Raw genomic sequence first — 22391 nt, 5'->3', positions numbered from 1 at the left:
GTCTTTTGCTTTCCTAACCCTTGTGGCTTGGTTAGTCCTGAGAAAGTCCAATCCCCGGAGAACCTACCCAGTGTCACATATCAACAGGCCTGAACTTACTGGTTTTGGTGTCACTCAAAAGGTTACCTTCAGTTTTAACAAATCTAAGCCTAGATAAAGTGTTTATAAAGGATAGATCTTCAGGTAAAATAGACTGACTTCTTTTTCAGAACTATTCATAGTACAGCCAAACATTAAAATGCTTTCTTTGGCTAGGTGAGGAGGCTGACGCCTGTGATCCCAGCACTTTGGGAGGCTGAGGCAAGTGAATCACTTGAGGCCAGGAGTTCAATATTGGCCTGGCCAACATGATGAAACCCCATGTCTATTAAAAATACAAACATTAGCTGGGCATGGTAGTGCATGCCTGTAATCCCAGCTACTGGGGTGGCTGAGGTGATCCAGAGGATCACTTGAGCCTGAGAGGCAGAGGTTGCAGTGAGCTGACATCACACCACTGCACTCCAGCCTGGGAGACAGAGATAGACTATTTCAAAAAAGAAAAAAAAAAGCTTTCATCACTCTATTTAAGAGCTCCATCCTGAATTCAGTAATCTAATCAAGAAATTTCCATAAAAAGATAAAAAAATTATGGAGAAGACATCACAATAATGTTATGGGATCCTCGAGGTGTTGCTTTTATGGCCTAAAACCTCTGGCCAGTGGCACTTTTGCCCAAGTTTTGCTCGGACTTGCTGGGCTTCTTCCACCCACTTGGGTTGGCAGGCCGCACTCAGCCCACACTACCAGCCTGGATCCCATGCCTGCCAAGGGTGAGTTAGGAATGGAGCCATGAGGGGTGTGCGAATGAATGTGGGGTCAGGCCACTGCACAGTCAGACACTACAGCTGCTGCAGTGGCAGGCAGCTCCAGGTGCCCGCACAGGCACTGGCTCTCTGTGAGGCTGTGGCTGGACCAGGTACACTGCAAGCAGTTTCCCCAGCTGGCACACGGAATGCAGTGGTGCCTGCAAACTTGGAGACACCAGGCACTGCAGGATACCAAAGTGTCACAACTCTGTTTTGGGGAGCTCCTGGGTCTGGGCTCCCTGAGGGACTGCGGCTCTTCTCTCCTTCTCTTTGCCTGCAACATGGTGAGCAAGGGGCATGTTTCAGCCCTGTTTGTGTTATAGCTCTTTTACCTCTGCCATTCAGTGGGCCCTGAATTCTTGTCCTTCGACCAGGAAGAATGAGGTATGCAGACAGGTGGAGGTAAAGCAAGATGAAGAGGAGCATTATTGAGCAATAGAACAGCTCACAGGAGACCCACAGAGGGTAGCTACTTTCCACAGTCAGGGTGTCCCGATGAGTGTTCAGCTCTTGGCAGAGAGGAGACCCTGGATTGGGAGGCTCCTCTCTTCAGGTAGGTCATCCTGTCATCTCTGCAGCTCTCAGCAGAGAGGAGGTTTTGGAGTGGGTTGCTTCTCTCTGCAGCTGGTAGTCTGCATGTCTCTGCAGGTCGCTGAGGCTCTCAGCAGAGAGGAGGCCCTAGAGTGGGTAGCCCCTCTCTGCTGCTGGTTGTCTAAATGTCTCTTGCTATCAGCAGAGAGGGTAGCTCATCTCTGCAGCTGGTCCACTGATGTCTGCTCAGCTCTAGCAGAACCTGGGGCTTTTATGGGCCCTAGAGGGGAGTAAGTGTGCACTGATTGGTCCTTGGGCAGCCATGTGAGGGCTGGAAAAAGAATCACAAGTTTTCACTCTAGTCAATGGGACTGGCAGCCCAGCCACCAGCCTTCAGGCCCTCCCTGACCTGAAGGTGGGGCCTCACTGGGGACCCATCTCCTTCTACCTGGGAATCTGTCTGTCTCCTGCTTCCATTCATGGCACCAGGGCTCAGCCTGACTTTGCTCTGAGATTGGAGAGGGTGCTGACAGCAGGGAGAAGCCAGGGAGCAGGAGCAGGCACTTTGGAGCCTGTGAGGGTAGGGGGGCCTTCCTGGGCCCCTAAGAGTGCAGGGATGCCTGAGTCTGCAGCTGGTGGGTGGCTGCAGCTGTGCAGGGTAGGGCGGATGGGGGTTGAGGAAAGGTGGGGATGGGTGGTAGGGGTGGGTGAAGGAGGACTTCTGCCTGCTCCATGGAGCTGGAGGCCTGGGTCTGCAGCTGTGGTTTGGGTGGCTGCAGCAGCACCCATGGAACTCCTGCCCCAACTTGGAAGGGGCAGGGCTCCATGGAGTGTGCAGCCCCGCCCGCCTCCCTGCTGCAGCCACCGTGATGGCAGTGGCAGGCTGTCTGGAGCAGCCACTGCCATCAATAACCTTTGTACACTTGTTCCCAGTTATAGAATTTATGCAAACAGATCTATAAAAATAAATGTACTGACCACTTTAGGACAAATATTAGAGAGACCACAAAAAACTTTGCAGGACAACCAGAGTCTCTAAATTTCTTAGCTTAAGTGGTTTTAACAAAATGCTCAAGTTTTATACAGCGAATTGCTACAAGTCTGTAACTAAAACCTAGATTACAGTAGTTCAATGCATACAACTTACAGATAAGTCAATTTTGTAACCTTGCCTTTCATGACCAAAGTCTTTTGACTTTTGTTTTTTGGCTCTTATATTACTTAAAAAAGATTTTAAGGATTGATTTTTTTTTTTTTTTTTTTTTTTTTTTTTTTTTTTTGAGACGGAGTCTTTCTCTGTCCCCCAGGCTGGAGTGCGGTGGCGCGATCTCGGCTCACCGCAACCTCCACCTCCTGGGTTCACGCCATTCTCCTGCCTCAGCCTCCCGAGTAGCTGGGACCACAGGCGCCCGCCAGCACGCCCGGCTAATTTTTTTGTATTTTTTAGTAGAGACGGGGTTTCACCGTGTTAGCCAGGATGGTCTCGATCTCCTGACCTCGTGATCCACCCGCCTCGGCCTCCCAAAGTGCTGGGATTACAGGCTTGAGCCACCGCGCCCGGCCTGGTTTTAAGGATTGATGAATGCCTTCCCACCTCTATTCCTGTCTGGCCTAGAACATATAAATCAGCTATTAGTCTTTTGGCTTTAGGTCCTTTGGCCATAAGAGCCCCACAGAGGGACAGAGTGGACTTGGGGCAGACAGCCACACCATCACAGCAATGATGAGACCAAATAAAAGTCTGCCATTGATGTTGGCTCTGGAAAATCTTGGCCCAAATAAAGGAGAATGTAAACCAAAAACAAAATCCCAAGCCCCCTCCACCAAATAAACAGACCTCCCTTTGGCTAAGTGGACCCCAGAGGAACCTGAAAAACTGAATTCCAGGTCGTGATGAAAAGGGAGGTCCAGCATGCCTCATTATACCCCCTCCATTGCTCATTGTCATTAGACTTTCTTTCCTAAAGGTGAAAGAGAAAGCAGCCCTTTCAAAAGATTCCACACCAATATTGTCAGTTATGAGCTTATCCTCCCAGGTACAGGGTAAGGATAAGATGAGATTAATCCTTTCCTCACCCTTCCCTGAGATATCTACTTTCTCTATTACTTTTTCTTTAAATGTTCACCTTATCATATGACAAGGCACTAACTAAAGTCTCACAAGTATGAAATCATTCATCTCATAACAACCCTCCCCCCAATTTTAAAGGAAAATTTATAAATATTAAATCTCTGAGAACCTCTTTGGAAAAAAAACAGCCACAGATGCATATGTGACTTACATTTTTCCCGGGCATGCACTCAAGCTGGCTTAATAATCCTCAGTGATTGCGACTTATGCTTCGGTCACTCATTTTGGTGAAGGTTGAGATGACAAAAGCCCTCATGGACTTGAGCCTCTTAAGACTAACTCCCCTATGAGCTGGCATGGTCAGACAAAGAGAATGCTACTTGCTACTTCACGTCTTGGGTCCCTAGCCTTTTTGGCTAGCTGCCAGATGCCAACCAACAATCAGGCCCCCCGGTAACAGAGACCAGAGAGAGATGTTCTCACTTCGCAACAAAGCCAATTTCTCAGGACATACAAACAGACAAAAGAAAGATCTCATTTGATTTTTGTCTGAGAGATACACTGCAAAGTTTGTCTAAACAGATGCTGGTCTGTTGAGAAATATGAAGTCACCAGTCTGTTGGGTGGGCTTAAATGACAGGCTTATAGAAAGACCCTATGCCCATGTTCTGCCCTACAATTCTCCTCTTTCTGACAAATGACAACAAGACAAAGGAAAACAAAGACCATCTCTGAAGGGGCAGGAACCAGAAATGCAGAATACTCATAGCAAAAATAAAAACACTAGATGTTGTATACCAAGAACAAGTTTACAAAAAGGTTTTCTACTACTAATCTAAGTTTGGAAAGAAACATGAGACTAGTAGTGATATTACCACTTGTTCAACCTGGTTCCACAAGCAGAGATCCAGGAGACAGACTGGGTAAGAATTCCTACCTTTCTCCAGCTTCATCAGGTCTCAGGGTCTCTCAACTGTAGCTTCAGAAGGAGCAGAGTGACTTTATCTCCTGGTTGTCTCACCAAAACTGTAGGGGGTGGGGAGAGAAAACTTCAGTTCCCCCTCTGGAGGCTTAATGTTTGAGTCTGAGAACCTGACAATGGATTGATTAACAGAACCTGTCATTTCAGTTACTTGAGAGGCTGAGGTGGGAGGATGATTTGAGCCCAGTTGTTCTAGCCTGCAGTGAGCTATGATTGCATCACTGCACTCCAGCCTGGGTTACAGAGCCAGACTCTGTCTCAAAAAAAATGCATACACATTTATGAAATGCATACACACTGGAGACTCACAATATATGAGACTAAGTAAGGACCGGGTGGCTGAAGCTTAAATAGCATTGTGACTTACTAAAAATTTAAGGACTTCTGGTGGGGAGTTGGTGACACAAGCTATGGAAGGATAAGGGGAGAAAATGCATGATGAACAAAGGTTATTTTATTATGGAGATAAAGTGTGTCAGGTAGCAGTGCTCCAAAGAATAAGTATTATCAACTTTCTACTTCTTTCCTGTAAGTTAATATTCTGTTTGATGATATTATTTGGAGGTGCTAAAGACAATTGCATTCTTTCTGGCAGGTCTTTCCTTAGTCAGATAAAGGAACTTCAGAGAAAGCCCCTCTCTGCACTTCTGGAGGGAAAGTAGGGGAGGCAGGAGAAGGTCAGAGAGACCTTAGTTCTGAGGCCATTTCTGAGATCCTCCAGTCTCCTTTAGTTCAAAGTACTCAGCTTGCCACAGTGTCTTATTTTCAAGTGTTTTGTTATGAGCCCCAACAGATCAATAATGATAATTTATGTTTGTAGCATTCAATGCTTAAGCAACTTCCCCCCCATTATGTCTTTCATCTTCAAAACAAATAAGAAAAATAGGCCTGATTAGCACTAAAAGTCTAAAGTTACAGAGCAGATGGCCTGGACAGTTATTCACAGGTAGAGGAGCACCAGGCTGGTAGCCAGGAGAACCCACATTTCCATGGCAAAGTTTGGAATGAGATCCATCGCGTTTTCTTTTTCAAATCTGTCTTCTGAGTTTTTCTTTCAGCTGTGTGCTGCTTTTTGCTGGGCTGTGCACGTAGACCTTTCTTTCTCTGCCCAGAGGTGATTTAGTTAAGGTTAACCGGAATATTTATGTGCTGGGGAATGAGGTGGGTCCATAGCTGCAGCCAGTAGAAAAGCCACCTATGCTACTCCTCATGTGGAGGGATTGGGGTGCTCTTCTCACATTCACAGTTGGTGAAGAATTATGGCCACCCTTATTTTGACCTCCTTTGACTTTATATTGTGTGATATCTGTAAACTAATCAGTGTTTGATAAGCCCCAAGAGTTATAGATTCTTATCAGAAACTCATGTGAAGTCATTGGCATTCGATTTCTAACCAGCCCTTATCTTCACGGCTGCCTTCATTCCAAAATACTTCAAATCCATCAAAATAATCCACACATACACATCTTTATCCAGGAAGTTTCCACTGCCTAGAATTTCTCTATACTCCCTAGAAGACTCCTATGCATCCTTTCAAACCCAGATCAGATAGACTTCTTTTTAAGTTTTTACTCATTTATGTTTCTTTTTTTCTATACAATATACCTATATTAGCCTGTTCATACATTGCTATAAAGAAGTACCTGAGTCTGGGTAGTTTATAAAGAAAACAGGTTTAATTGGTTCACGATTCTGCAGGCTATACAGGAAGCATGACTGGGGAAGGTCTCAGGAAACTTACAATCATGGTGCGAAGGCACATCTTATATTGACCAGAGAAGGAGGAGGGAGAGAGAGAAGAGGGAGCTGCTACACACTTTTAAACAACCAGATCTCATGACAACCCACTCACTATCATGAGAACAGCAAGGGATAAGTCTGCCCCCATGACACCCAATTACCTCCCACCAGACCCCTCCTCCAACATTGAGGATTACAATGAGATTTGGGTGGGGACGCCAGGCGTGGTGGCTCACGCCTGTAATCCTAGCACTCTGGGAGGCCGAGGCGGGTGGATCACAAGGTCAGGAGATTGAGACCATCTTGGTTAACATGGTGAAACCCCATCTCTACTAAAAATACAAAAAATTAGCCGGGCGTAGTGGCGGGCGCCTGTGGTCCCAGCTACTTGGGAGGCTGAGGCAGGAGAATGGCGTGAACCTGGGAGGCAGAGGTTGCAGTGAGCCAAGGTCCCGCCACTGCACTCCAACCTGAGCAACAGAGCAAGACTCCGCCTCAAAAAAAAAAAAAAAAAAAAAGAGATTTGGGTGGGGACACAAATCAAACCACATCAATACCCATATAATAATTTGTTTTATTTATTTTTTTGAGACACACTCTCACTCTGTTGCCTAGGCTAGAGTGCAGTGGCACAATCATAGCTCACTGTAACCTCTAACTCCAAGGCTCAAGTGATCCTCCTGCCTTAGTCTCTGGAGTGGCTGAGGATACAGGTATGCATCAGCACACCTAGCTAATTTTATTTTTTTATTTTTATTTTTGTAGAGACTGTGTGTCTCACTATGTTTCTGAGGCTGGTCTCGAATTCCTGGCTTGAAGTGATCCTCTGGCGTTGGACTCTCAAAGTGCTGGGATTACAAGGGCGAGCCACTGCACCAAGCCCAGACCTCTCCTATTAGAGGCTTTCTCTGATTTAGGAATCAGACATGACTGCTTCCTCCTCTGGGCAACTTCTTTCCCCCCTCCCATGGTTCTATTATTGTCTTTCCTCCTCTCCAGCACCGTGTTGGTTTCCACACATGAGCGGTGGTGATCCCTTACCAGAGCATGAGCTTCTTAAGGACAGTCTGGGTATTATTCGCCACTATGTCTGTAGGCCCTAGCTGAGCCCTTTACAAAGAGTGGGCATCCAGAAAGGTTTGTTGAGTTTAGTTGGGTTAGATTGCTGCATATTGCAAAACTTTTCCTGGGACTCTTTCCCTAGGACTCTGGTGACCAAGCCACTTTCCTGAATACAGCAAGAGCTTTTGGCTGGGCCTCGGCTGCCATTTCTGTACATTCAGAAAGATCCACCAGGATTCTGTTGTCAAGAGGGCCTGTAATGGAGACACAGGGAAGGAGAAGATGAAGACCATGATGGCTTCAGTGAGAAGCAGCATACTGTGCTGCTTCCTGTGCACCCCCTCAAATGGTTCTGCAGAAGATGGAAAGCTAGAGAAGCTCCTGACCAAAAAATGTCCCTCTCTCTGGAAATAATGCATGTCTGGGAACAATGGGTGTGAAAGGAGAGAAGAGGAGAACAGCTGCCTGGATTGCCAGGTGGACCCCAGCCACCTTAACCACCAGGGATGTGGCTGATGTCACTACAAGCAGCACATACAACACCAAGGACTCCAATAAGATGATTTGAGCTTCTTCTCTGGGGTGGTAGAGGTCAGAACAGATAAATCCTGCCTTCGGAAGAGTGAAATATTTACCCCAAGAGCTGGTAAGGATGAGGCCTGCAACAGCAGTGCTGTCATCTGACAGCCCCTCTATGCCTGCTTGCTGGAAGAGGTCTCAAGGCTGAGCCTTTGGAAATGGCACTGGCTCATCATCACTGATCCATGTTCCATGTCTCCTTGCCCTGAGGAATCATGAATTATGTGACAAGTAAAACCTCAACATTCTTAAAAGTCAACAGAAATACAGCCCTAAACTCCTGGGCTCAAGTGATCCTCCTGCCCTAGCCTCGTGAGTAGCTGGAACTACAGGCATGCATCAATATGTCCAGACTTTATTTATTGTGGTAGATATGGGGTCTTGCTATAATGCCTAGGCTGGTCTCAAAGTCCTGGGCTCAAGCAATCCTTCTCTCTCAGCCTCCCAAATTACTGGGAATACAGACATGAACCACTGAGCCTGACCTTGATAGAAATTCTTAGTAAAAGGGATGACTTTTAAATATTAAATCTAGATTCTCAAGCAGTACAGTAAACTATTTTTGAAAAACCATATACAATTAAATTTGTATATGTTAAAACTTGCAAAATAATCTTGAGTAGGCTGGGTGCAGTTGCTCACGCCTGTAATCCCAGCACTTTGGGAGGCCGAGGCCAGCGGATCACACGTTCAGGAGATCGAGACCATCCTGCCTAACACGGTGAAACCCTGTCTCTACTAAAAATACAAAAAATTAGCCAGGCATGGCGGCGTGTGCCTGTAGTCCCAGCTACTCGGGAGGCTGAGGCAGGAGGATGGCATGAACCTGGGAGGCGGAGCTTGCAGTGAGCTGAGATTGTGCCACTGCACTCCAGCCTGGGTGACAGAGCGAGACTGTCTTAAAAAAAAAAACTTGAGTAGGTATTATACATTTTAATTATCTAAGCAGCCATTGACTTCTGAAAAGTCCAGTAACCCCTCCTAATTGAACCTATCCTGTTAAAGGATGGGAAGAGGCCTTCAGGAAACTTTATTTATTTATTTATTTATTTATTTATTTATTTATTTATTGAGACAGAGTCTTGCTCTGTGGCCCCTGAGCTGGAGTGCAGCAGCGTGATCTCGGCTCACTGCAACCTCCGCCTTCTGAGTTGAAGCAATTCTCCTGCCTCAGCCTCCCCAGTAGCTGGGATTAGAGGCGCGCACTGCTGAGCCCAGCTAATTTTTGTATTTTTAGTAGAGACGGAGTTTCACCATGTTGGCTAGGCTGGTCTTGAACTCCTGACCTCAGTGATCAGCTTGCCTCGGCCTCCCAAAGTGCTGGGATTACAGGCATGAGCCACCCGCGCCCAGCCTATGCTTTTGCTTTTAACATCTCATCTTGGCTACAAAGAGCAGTGCAAATGGGGAACTTCTCAAGTCCTACAGCATTTGACCATAGTTTTAGCCTCACTCTTACCAAGTCAGCAACACTGTAACTTCCAATCTCAGTTGAGTGGAGGGCAAGCAAATTGCTGTAGAGACTGAGAAGCATCAGCCTGTAGATGCCTGGGAGCTGGGCTAGGGACTACCTTCCCCTTCCCAAACGTGCCACAAGCCTGCTTTCTCCCGCACTGAGCCCCCTATTTGTACACATGTACAGAATGGCTGCAAAGCTTCCATTAAGCCACAAATAGGATGAAAACCATCTCTACTCTCCCCCATTGCCATGCAGAAATCCTACTTCAGAGAAGGACTTGCATATTGAATGCATGAATCCTAGAAATAAGACTTAGAAGGTCTTGTTTGACATCAATCAATGACAACTGCTCTTTAAGTTCATCAGGGAAAAGATTCCGACTTTTCTATAAAGGTAACACCACGTTATTTTTAATTTTAAAGTGACATGAATATATTTTTCTAAGAGATAGATAGACAAACACACCCACAAACACCCACACATACATGTCAGATTAAAATTAAAAATTAAATACCTTAAAATTTGGGCCAAGAACCCCAATTCAACTGCAAATCACTCCTTGAACATTTACTGAATGCTTGTCATGGAAATGTCCCCTGCAAGGTGTTATTTGAATTTTATGAAAGAAATAAAATGAAGTGATATTTTTTAAGGGGGTGAGGGCAGACATTCTTAGATATAGAGAGAACTTAGTAAACAAGCATGAATGATTTAATGACAAATATGAAGTTAGGTGATGGTAACAGCCTGCAGTAATGAATAACAAAGCAGAGGACTGAATGGGCCCTGGACTAGATGGAAAGGCTTTTCAGAAGAGCTTGGGGATTGAACCAGGACATGAAGGATGGGAAGAGGATGAGGAAGAGAGAGGGAAGAACATTCATAGAATTATTGTTGGGTTGAGAACTAGCTTGGCTTGTCAGCAGGAAGGGTCCTGGAAGGTGAGATCTAACAGTCAGGATGACCCTGATCTCTGGGAGATTTTCTACTCTGGAAGAAGTGTCTTGATTTAGTGATTCTCAAATTTGATTTCACATGAGAAGCAATGGAAAGGATGTTTAAAGCAACACTGTGGAGAAAGTATTTTAGAATCTCTGAGATGACACAAGCATCGTGAATATTTAAAACTCCCAGGTGATCACAGTGTACAGCTAGTGGTTGAGAACCACTGTCATGAGAAATCTTCTGGAAATCCTTTTTTAAATTTTTATTTATTTAAATTTAAAATTTTTATTTTTGGTGGGTATGAGAAAACATTTTAAATGATCCATTTTCAAGGCATGGTAAATCTAAGCACTGGCAGCCAGCCTGTGGATGGAACAAACTGCACGGCTCATACACCTAGAAGGTCACAATAAGTGAACAGAATGTAGAGGAGGGGTCAGCCCATAAAAGGGAAGAAAGTTTTATTATCGGGAAGTCAAACTTAAGCAGGGAAGGGAACCGGGGTATAACCTTATAAGGGAGATAATGAAACTTAGGCGATGTCCACGAAGACAGTAACTCTGTAGTACTTGGCCAATGAGGAACTGGGGGAAGGAATTCTGTGCTAGGACATAAATTACCTGCTGTAACTGCCCTGGGTGTACCTGCCTACCAGACACCCAATCTTGCAAGACCACCATTAAAAGTCTCACTTCTGGCTGGGTGCGGTAGCTCATGCCTCTAATTCCAGCACTTTGGGAGGCTGAGGCCAGGAGTTCGAGACCAGCCTGGCCAACATGGTGAAATCCCGTCTCTACTAAAAATACGAAAAATACAAAAATACATGGGCATTGTCCATGGCAAGCATTCAGTAAATGGCCAAGGAGTGATTTGCAGTTGAATTGGGGTTCTAGGCCACAAATTTCCAGGCATGGTGCGCACACCTGTAGTCCCAGCTACTTAGAAAGCTGAGGCAGGAGAACTGCTTTAACCAGGGAGGCAGAGGTTGCAGTGAGCTGAGATCATGCCATTACACTCCAGCCTGAGCAACAGAGCGAGATTTTGTCTCAAAAAAAAAAGAAAAAAAAAAGTCCTCACTTCTGCTGTCCTTCATGTCTCCAAGTCCATTCTTTGGATTTGGACAGGTGAATGTGTTTACCACAAACTTGTGGACCCACCTGGGGCCTCTGTGCCTGTGTGGAGTGGGACTCTTGCTGAGAGGGGAGACACATCTCACCTGATTTAGATGGCCCGCTCTGTTTAGGTATCCCAGCTTCCCGCAGAGGCCACAGACAAACCTGAGACTATTATTCAGGAGGCAGAGGAGGTGACACAGGAAGAAAAGAAGGCACCACAGCAACCAGGCAACCTTGTGTATGAGCCAAGGAAGAAAAATTGGACCATAAGTACTGCCTTGATGGTGGGGCATTTTTGGAGGTCAAGTGTATGTGACTGAGATGTATCTTAAATATGAAGTGAGTGTGGAGTCCCAATCTGCAGTTCTGTTCTCCCGCCAGAGAAATGGCCATAGATGGATGAAGCGATTCTCGGGGTGTGCAAGAAACCTCCAGTGAGGTGGGGGGGTGGCTGAGTACACAGGGAAAAAGCTCAGACACAGAGACTGACTGAAGATGAGAAACAGAAATTGTAGGCCTAAGGGACAAAGGAAAGAGGGAGCCAAAAAGATTCCCTCTGACATTCCCTGTGGACAGTCCTTTAGGGAGAATGCTGCAGGTTTGGAGGGACAACCCTCAAGCCAGGGACAAGGAAAAGCAAAAGATGATAAGTACTGCTGTTTCATCTGTCCTAAAGACCCCATTCATAAACCTTCAGTGTTTTGACCTAGGTTTGGCCCAGATGAGGATTGGGTGTGCCAAGCTTTATTTTTCTATGTGAATGATAAAACCCCATCCTCACAAGAAGAGATAGGTTATGCTGTCTGCTGGATCAAAGAATTAGCCCTTGTATTCCCCCTTCAAAGAAAAAGAAAAAGAACCTAGTAAAAAATCCTTGCCCAGTGAAAAGCCATGGGACCCCCCTATCATGCTTGCCCTCTCCATACCTCTCACAAAATCGGGGACAGGAAGATCAAGGGGCAGCAGGAGGGTTAGAGGAAGAAAGACCTGGAGACCATGGGGGAGACGAACAAATTGCTCCTTTAAAGCCTTATCCAAATTCAAGCAAAGAATTAGAACAGTGAAGTAGACTGAGTACAAGTCCCTTAGCAGCAAGGTTACAAAAGGTCTAAAAGCCTATAGTCCTGGAACAGGAATTAAAAGAAATTAAAAAGTGTGTAAGCAGAAACTCAGTTGTATATAAGAAAACCCAACTCCCCCTGAGAAAGAGAAAGAGCTGGAGTCCTTTAAAATTAACTGCCTGTTTTTCTGTGGCTAGTGAGCCTTATCTCTCCTCCCTTCCCAGGTTTTGTGAAGACCATGTTTCTCTTGCCATGCAGCTGCAAGATCACTAGACAGATAAACTCAAGTCACAAAACATGTTTTTCCTTAAAAAGTAAGAAATGATGTAATGCATGTCTCAATTAAATAACTGTCTTTGTTTCTCTCTTCTGTAGTATGCTTCCCCCTGTACAGATCTCCCCCCACCCATGAAATACTTAAAAGATAACCCTTTGTTCAAGGCTCAGTCCTTTGGATATTAATCTGACTAGGCTTTCTATCAGACTTGTCTTTCTTTTTAAGGCTGAATAACCTTCCATTTTGTGTATATATCACATTTCGTTTACCCATTCATATGTCAATGGACACTTAGGCTGTGTCTACCTTTTGGATATTGTGAATAATGCTGCTATGAACATGGCTTTAAAAATATCTTTTTGGATTCCAGTTTCAGTTATTTTAGGTATATATCCAGAAATAATATCACTGGATCATACAGTAATTGTATTCTTAATTTTCTGAGGATCCACCACACACTTTTGTATAGTAGCTGCACCATTTTACATTCCCAACAAGAAGCCACAGATGTTCCAATTCTTCTATATCTTCACCAGCATTTGCTATTTTTTAGTTGTTTTTTTTTTATAGTAGCTATCCTAATGGGTGTGAGGAAATATCTCATCATGGTTTCGATTAGCATTTCCCTAATGATTTTTGATATGGAGCATTTTTTCATGTGTTTTTTGGCTATTTGTATATCTTCATTGGAGAAATCTCTCTTGAAGTCCTTTGCCTATTTTTAAAGTCACGTTATTTGTTTTTGTTGTTGCTGAATTACAGGAATTCTTTATATATTCTGGATATTAACCTTTTTTCAGATACTTACATTGCAAATATTTTCTTACATTCTATAGATTGCTTTTTCACTTGGTTGATTGTGTCCTCTGTCACACAGCTTTTAATTTCAATGTAGTCCCCATTATCTATATTTTCTTTTGCCGCTTGTTCTTTTGGTGTCATATTCAAGAACTCATTGCCATATCCAATGTCATAAATCTTTTCCCCTATGTTTCTTTCTAAGAGTTTTTATAGCTTTAGCTCTTTTACTTAGGTCTTTGATCCATTTCAGTGAATTTTTGTATATGGTGTAAGCTAAGGGCCAAGTTTCATTCTTTTGCATGTAGATATCAGTTTTCCCAACACTATTTGTTGAAAAGACTGTCCATTCCCAATTGGTCTTGGCACCCTTGTCAAAAAGCATTTGACCATGTATACAAAGTTGATTTCTGAGCTCTCTGTTTTGATCCATTGATCTTTATGTCTGTCTTTATGCCAGCACCATACTGTTTTGATTACTGTAGCTTTGTAGTAAGTTTTGAAGTCAGGAAATGTAAGAACTCCAGCTTGGTTCCTTTTTCAAGATTATTTTGGCTATTTGGGGTCCCTTGAGATTTCACATGAATTTTCTTATTTCTAACAAAAAACCCACTGTTTGGATTTGGAAAGAAATTGCATTAAATTTACAGATCTCTTTGGGTAGTATTGACATTGTAAGTATATTAAGTCTTCCGATTCATAAACATGAAATGCCTTTCCATTTATTGGTGTCTTTAATTTCTTTAAGCAATGTTTTGTAGTTTTCAATGTGTGTTTCTTTCCCTCTTGGTTAAGTTTATTCCTAAGTATTTTATTCTTTTTGATGCTATTGTAAATGGATTTTTTTTCTTAATTTCCTTTTCAGACTGCTCATGGTTAGTGTATAGAAACACAACTGATTTTTGTGTGTTGATTTTGCATCCTGCAACTTTGCTAAATTTGTCTTGAACTCCTGATCTCAAGTGATCCTCCCAGCTCAGCCTCCCAAAGTGCCTGGGATTATAGGCATGAGTCACCATGCCCAACTACACCAAATTTGTTTATTAGTTCTAGCAACTTTTCTTGTGGAATCTTCAGTGGTTGCTACATATAAAATCATGCCATTTTAAAAATTTTATTATTATTATACTTTAAGTTTTAGGGTACATATGCACAACGTGCAGGTTTGTTACATATGTATACATGTGCCATGTTGGTGTGCTGCACCCATTAACTCGTCATTTAGCATTAGGTATATCTCCTAATGCTATCCCTCCCCCCTCCCCCCACCCCACAACAGTCCCCGGTGTGTGATGTTCCCCTTCCTGTGTCCATGTGTTCTCATTGTTCAATTCCCGCCTATGAGTGAGAACATGCGGTGTTTGGTTTTTTGTCCTTGTGATAGTTTGCTGAGAATGATGTTTTCCAGTTTCATCCATGTCCCTACAAAGGACATGAACTCATCATTTTTTATGGCTGCATAGTATTCTGTGGTGTATATGGGCCACATTTTCTTAATCCAGTCTATCGTTGTTGGACATTTGGGTTGGTTCCAAGTTTTTGCTATTGTGAATAGTGCTGCTATAAACATACATGTGCATGTGTCTTTATAGCAGCAAAAATCATGCCATTTGTGAACAAGGATAATTTTACTTCTTCCATTCTAACTTGGATGCCTTTTATTTATGTTTCTTAGTTAATTGATTTGGCTAGTGCCTCCAGTATTATGTTGAATAGAAGTGGTAAAGTAGATATCCTTGTTTTGTGCCTGATCAAGCAGAAAAAGTTTTCAGTCTTTCATAAATGGAAATGATGTTATATGTGGCCTTTATTGTGTTGAGGTACTTTTCTTCTATTCTTAATTGATTGAGTGTTTTTATAATAGAATGGTGTTAAATTTTCTCAAATACTTTTTCTGCATCGATTGAGATCATCAATCATGTAGTCTTTTTTTTTTCCTCTTCATTCTGTTAATGTGGTGTACATTGGTTGACTGACATCTGCTGAATCATCCTTGCATTCCAGGAATTAATCTCATTTGGTTATGATTTATAATCCTTTTAATATGCTGTTGAATTCTATTTGCTCATATTTTGATGAAGATTTTTGCACCAATATTCATCAGATATTTTGGCCTATAGTTTTCTTGTAGTGTCTTTGTTTTTCTTTGATATCAAGGTAACACTGCCCTCATAGAATGAGTTTGGAAGTGCTCCCTCCCTTTCAATTTTTTGGAAGAATTTGAAGACAATTTGTCTTTGACAATTATCCCTTTAATGTTTGGTAGAATTCACCAGTGAATCCATGCGTCCTGGACTTTTTATTGTTGGGGGGTTTTTGATCAGTGATTCAACCTCCTTACCAGTCACAGATCTGTTAAGATTATTTATTTATTCTGATTCAAACTTGGTAGGTTGTGTTTCTATAGGAATTTGTCCATTTAATCAAGGTTAACCAATGTGGTGTTGTACAATTTTTCATAGTACTGTCTTATTTTTGTAAAATTGATAATCATATTCTCTTTCATTTCTAATTTTCATTATTTGTGTATTTTTTTCTTACTGTGTCTAACTAAAAGTTTGTTCATTTTGTTGATCTTTTAATGAACCAACTCTTGGTTTCATTGATTTTCTCTATTGCTTTTCTATTCCTGATTTAGTTTTCTTTGCTCTAATCTTTATTATTACCTTACTTTTGCTAGCTCTGGGTTTAGTATATTTTTCTTTTCCAGTTTCTTAATGTATAAAGTCAGATTGTAGATTTGAGCTCTTTCTTCTTTTTATTTTTTTCTGTGATAACAGATTAATTTAAATTTTAGACCTGAAGCTGTACAAGGGTATGCTCTTTAAACATTCTATAAATGTGTACAACTGTGCAATACCACTTAAAATCTCAAAAAAGGAACACACTTTAGAATTGCTTAAACACAATCCACAGAATTAACAACAAAACCAGAAGCCATTCACAGTTATACTATTGTCAATTAAAAGTTTTACACTTAATACTTGATGTAACAGTCAATATCTAGTGGGGGATATTGAAAGTGATTTCAGAGTCTCATCCTGTTTTACTCTATTGGGAAGGTTTCTTGAGTAAGACACCTGGCCAAAAATGCATACAACCAAGACTAGACCAGCAAGTAAGTTCTACCACAGTTTCTGTAGTTTCCACTTATTTTGCTTTGTCAGTTAAAAGTGAACAGTGAAAATTAAATACTTATCTTTGCATAGGCACAGGGTATGCTGTGAAAGCACATTTGCTTACAAACATATAAAAATACTATTTGATAATAAAATAAAAGTATATAGCAAAAGCACTAATCATCTGTGACCCTAGAAAAACCAATTCCATATGTTATATTACATTAATATTACATCATATTATAGTTTCCATTTTTTTTAATCCCTTATCCAGAAATACTTGAAAAGAAAGACAGGCAGAAATTACTCATTTTTACCCTTAGCATGGCTGTGAAAAAGAGTTAAATTAAAAAAAAATCAAGTATACTGAAGTGCTTAAGTCCAGAATGAGTCCAAATATTTGGCCACATAGAATATTATCATCTTTGCAAGCAGGAGTAGCAACACAGGCTTTTTTTTAAAATTATACTTTATGTTCTAGAGCACATGTGCACAAAGTGCAGGTTTGTTACGTATGTATACATGGGCCATGTTGGTGTGCTGCGCCCATTAACTTGTCATTTACATTAGGTATTTCTCTTAATGCTATCCCCCCTCTCCCTCCACCCCAGGACAGGCCCCTGTGTGTGATGTTTCCTGCCCTGTGTAAAAGTGTTCTCATTGTTCAATTCCCACCTATGAGTGAAAGCATGTGGTGTTTGGTTTTCTGTCCTTGCGATAGTTTGCTCAGAATGATGGTTTCCAGCTTCATCCATGTCCCTACAAAGGATATGAACTTTTTCATGGCTGCATAGTATTCCATGGTGTATATGTGCCACATTTTCTTAATCCAGTCTATCATTGATGGACATTTGGGTTGGTTCCAAGTCTTTGCTATTGTGAATAGTGCCGCAATAAACATATGTGTGCATGTGTCTTTATAGTGGCATGATTTATAATCCTTTGGGTGTATACCCAGTAATGGGATCGCTGGGTCAAATGGTATTTCTAGTTCTAGATCCTTGAGGATTTGCCACACTGTCTTCCACAATGGTTGAGCTAGTTTGCACTCCCAACAACAGTGTAAAAGTGTTCCTATTTCTCCACATCCTCTCCAGGGCCTGTTCTTTCCTGATGTTTTAATGATCGCCATTCTAACTGGTGTGAGATGGTATCTCATTGTGGTTTTGATTTGTTTTTCTCTGATGACCAGTGATGATGAACATTTTTTCTTGTGTCTGTTGGCTGCAAAAATGTCTTCTTTTGAGAAGTGTCTGTTCACATCCTTTGCCCACTTTTTGATGGGCTTGTTTGATTTTTTCTTGTAAATTTGTTTTAGTTCTTTGTAGATTCTGGATATTAGCCCTTCTTCAGATGGATAGATTGCAAAAATTTTCTTCCATTCTGTAGGTTGCTTGTTCACTGTGATGGTAGTTTCTTTTGCCATGCAGAAGCTCTTTGGTTTAATTAGATCCCATTTGTCTATTTTGGCTTTTGTTGCCATTGCTTTTCATGTTTTAGTCATGACATCCTTTCCCGTGCCTATGTCCTGAAAGGTATTGCTTAGGTTTTCTTCTAGGGTTTTTATGGTTTTAGGTCTAACATGTAAGTCTTTAATCCATCTTGAATTAATTTTTGTATAAGGTGTAATGAAGGGATGCAGTTTCAGCTTTCTACATATAGCTAGCCAGTTTTCCCAGCACCACTTATTAAATAGGGAATCATTTCCCCATTTCTTGTTTTTGTCAGGTTTGTCAAAGATCAGATGGTTGTAGATGTGTGTTGTTATTTCTGAGGCCTCTATTCTGTTCCACTGGTCTATATCTCTGTTTTGGTACCAGTACCATGCTGTTTTGGTTACTGTAGACTTGTAGTATAGTTTGAAGTCAGGTAGCATGATGCCTCCAGCTTCATTCTTTTTGCTTAGGATTGTCTTGGCAATGCAGGGTTTTTTTTGGTTTCATATGAATTTTAAAGTATTTTTTTTCCAATTCTGCAACACAGGCTTTTATAAGCAGTTTTTAATCCATAAATACAACAGGCATTTTGATGCTGAGATGTCTCACTTTTGTAGATTCAATTCAGTGTATTTAAGGTTAACTAAAGTTGACATTGAAATTTTAAAAATAGGCCAAAAAATCACATTAAAAACCTATATATTTTTATTTGGAGTAACAGTAGACAACGTGATTCCAGAAGTTAAAAATTATTTCACAGCCTGTGGCTTCGGCTTGGCAAATGGCCTAGGTTCCAAGACTGTTTTGATTCTACTAAAATGTAAGCACTTATAAAAAGAATGGGTCTGTGTATACATAGACATATCTTTTAAAGGAATTGGATAATCTATGAAGCCACCTTAGTGTTTCCTTTAAATTTACCTGAAAATGACCATTGCATTAGCTTCATGGAAAGAACTAGCCAGCTGCTTGTTGCAAAGCTAACAGGGTCATCATTTGTCTAAGGCTAGAAAGGTACCCACAGGGTGTAAACCGTAAGGAGAGAAGGAGGAGATGAGGCCTTTCCCTAGCATTTGGTAGATAAAACTCAAGGGATTCTAGAAAAATGACACAATGTCAGCCCTTGTCTTTTTCTTCCCATGTTGGTTCTGGTGAAAGAAGACATTTCTGCTCTTGAAATTTCCCTATAACCCAGACATGTTCATAGAAAGCTTGAGACCAGTCGTGGTAGCTCATGCCTGTAATCTCAGCACCTTGGGAGACCAAGACAGGAGGATCACTTGTGCCCAAGGGTTCAAGACCAGCCAGGGCAACATAGTAAAATCCCATCCCTTAGAAAGAAAAATTAGCTGGGCCAGATGGGGCAAGCCTGTGGTTCCAGCTACACCAGAAGCTGAGGCGAGAGGATCACTTAAGCTGAGCAGTTCAAAGCTGCAGTGAGCTATGATCACACCACTGCACTCCAGCCTGGGTGTCAGAGCAAGATCTTGTCTCAAAAAAAAAAAAAAAAGGCACCCTCTGCATTCATCCTAATCTTTGCTGATACCTCCATGGATATTACCTTACATTGCTGTGCTAAATGCTGTTTTTCCTGTGTTTCCTATCTTCGATTATCCAGAGCTGTTTTATTACCCATAAAAATCATTGGAAACTCACCATGGTCCTTTACTCTGAGGAGAATCTGTCTTTGAATTTGAATTTATAGGTTTCTTCAAAACTGCCTCTATCTGTGCCTGAAAAGACCAATAGGAAACCCTCACCAGTCCTCATACACTGTTCCTTCATGGCTCCAAACTCTTCTTGTCCTGTTGTCTGCAAAACACATAGCCGGGCTGCTCTTCCATCTAGCACACACTGCTTTGTGTTGGAATCTTCAATGGCTGGATCATAATCCATTAAAAAATAGGACTGGAGGAACTGTGTGCATCAACTTACAGTGCAGGGGGGTGGTCTTGGGTGCCAGGAGTTGTCAGAAGGGCTGGTCCTAGGGCAGCATGGTGCCTGGGGCCGGCTGGGTCTTGCCCCAGGCACAGAGAAGTGGGGTGATTACAAGGGTCTGGGGCAGTGGGTGAGGGTGGGGGTGCTCCTTTATGTCTTTCTGCAGCACGATACATGTGGCCATCTGGGAGTACTGTTTTCTTAAGTTTTAGCTTAGGTTCAGGGGTACATGAACCTAAGGTTTGTTATATAGGTAAATTATATAACAGGTTTGTTATATAGGTAAATTACTTGTCCCAGGGTTTTGTTGCGCGGATAATTTTGTCACTGGGACAATAAACATAGCACGGCAGAGGTAGTTTTTTTTCACCCTTACCCTCCTCCTACCCTCTGCCCCCAAATAGGCCCCAGTATCTGTTGTTTTCTTTTTTGTGTCCATGTGTACTTGATGTTTAGCTATCACTCATAAGTGAGAACATGCTGTATTTGGTTTTCTGTTCCTGTGTTAATTAACTTAGAATAATGGCCTCCAGCTCCACTCATGTTCCTGCAAAGGACATGATCACATTATTTTTTAATGGCTGCATAGTATTCCATGGTGTACGTGTGCCACATTTTTTTTTTTTTTTTTACCCAGTCTATCATTGATGGGCATTTATGTTGATTCCACGTCTTTGTTATTGTAAGTAAAGCCACCGTGGAAAGCAGTTTGGCAATTTCTGAAATAACTTAAAACAGAATTGCTATTTGACTCAGCCACCCCATTATTGAGTATTTACCCAAAGGAACGTAAACATTCTACCGTAAAGACACATGCACACATATATTCATTGGGGCACTTCTTTTTTTAATGGAAATGTTTGTAATTACAAGTTTCCCTTTTAGCATTGTTTTGCTGCATCTCATCAGTTGGTATTTTTTGTTTTCATAATAATTTGTCTCGAGATATTTTCTAATTTCTCTTGTGATTTATTCTTTGACCCATTGGTTGTTTAAGAGTATGGTTTTTAATTTTCATGTATTTGTGAATTTTCCAGTTTTCCTCCTGCTATTGATGTCTAGTTTTATTTAATTGCGATTGGAAAAGATACATTACATGATTTCAATCTTTTTAAATTTATTAAGACTTGTTTTGTGGCTTCATACGTGGTATATCCTGAACAATGTTCTATATGCACTTGAGAAAAATGTCTTCTACTATTGTTGGGTGGAATGTTCTGTATATGTCTGTTGGGTCTAATTGGCCTATAGTGTTCTTCTTGTCCCTTATTTCCTTATTATCCTCTGTTTAGTTGTTCTATTTAATACTGAAAGTTGACTACTGAAGTCTCTTACTATTAATGCAGATATATTTATTTTCTCATTCAATTCTATCAATGTTTGTGTCATATACTTAGGAGCTCTGATGTTTAGTACATATATGTTTATAATTATTATATCTTTTTGGTTAATTCACCCTTTTATCATTATGTAATGTTCTTTGTTTCTTGCAACAGTTTTTGAAATAAAGTCAATCTTGTATGATATTAGTGTTAGTATAGCCACTCCTTCCATCTTTTGATTATTATTTGCAGGGAATATATTTTTCTATTCTTTTACTTTCAATGTATGCATGTTTTTAGATCTAAAGTGAGTCACTTGTAGACAGAATATAGTTGGATCCTATTTGTGTTATTCACTCTGGCAATCTATGCCTTTATATTGAGGAGTCTAATGTATTTACATTTAAAACATACTGATGGGGAAGAACTTACTATTGTGATTTTGTTATTTGTCTTCTGCATATCTTACAGCTTTTTTGTCCCTCATTTTCTTATTGCCTTTCTTTGTATTTGGTTGATATTTTGTAGTGACATGTTTTGATTACCTTCTCATTTTCTATTGTGTATTCTGTATGTATTTTCTTTTGTGGTTACCATGGTGATTACATAAAACTTCCTAAGGTTATAACAATGTATTTTAAATTGATTACAATTTAACTTCAATTTCATTAAAAAGCACTACTCCTTTACAGCTCTGCACTCCCTTCTTTATGTTATTTATGTCACAAATCACATCCTTTTATATCATGTACCCATTTACATAGACATAGTTATTTGTTATGCTTTGGTCTTTTATATCCTATAAAATAATTAAAAGAGGAGCTACAAGCCTAAGTTGCAATAATACAAGTTTTAGATTTGTACATATATTTAGTTTTACCAAATAACTTTATATTTTCATATTTTCATATGGTTTCAAGTCACTTTCTAGCAATCAATCAATCAAGGAGAATCCATCTCTACCAGCCTGTCACAGCACTAAAAGAATACTACACAGTCCCTGCCTCTTTCCTAAAAATGTTTTTTAAATTTTGGCTTTTGTTGTTATAACTTTACCAAAATTATTTAAAGTAACTTTACCAGCATTGAGTTTTATTGACTAAAGTCC

The 22391-nt window shown here is 41.2% G+C and overlaps 1 pseudogene; it reads right to left on the bottom strand.

Moving 5' to 3' along the window:
• Positions 1–1594: 1594 nt before the first annotated feature.
• Positions 1595–20400, bottom strand: LOC129490666 (ras-related protein R-Ras2-like; annotated as a pseudogene).
• Positions 20401–22391: the final 1991 nt, after the last annotated feature.

Source organism: Symphalangus syndactylus, chromosome 9 (genome assembly GCF_028878055.3).
Source record: "Symphalangus syndactylus isolate Jambi chromosome 9, NHGRI_mSymSyn1-v2.1_pri, whole genome shotgun sequence".
NCBI classification, from domain to species: Eukaryota; Metazoa; Chordata; class Mammalia; order Primates; family Hylobatidae; genus Symphalangus; species Symphalangus syndactylus.
This window is presented reverse-complemented; position numbering and strand designations above follow the sequence as displayed.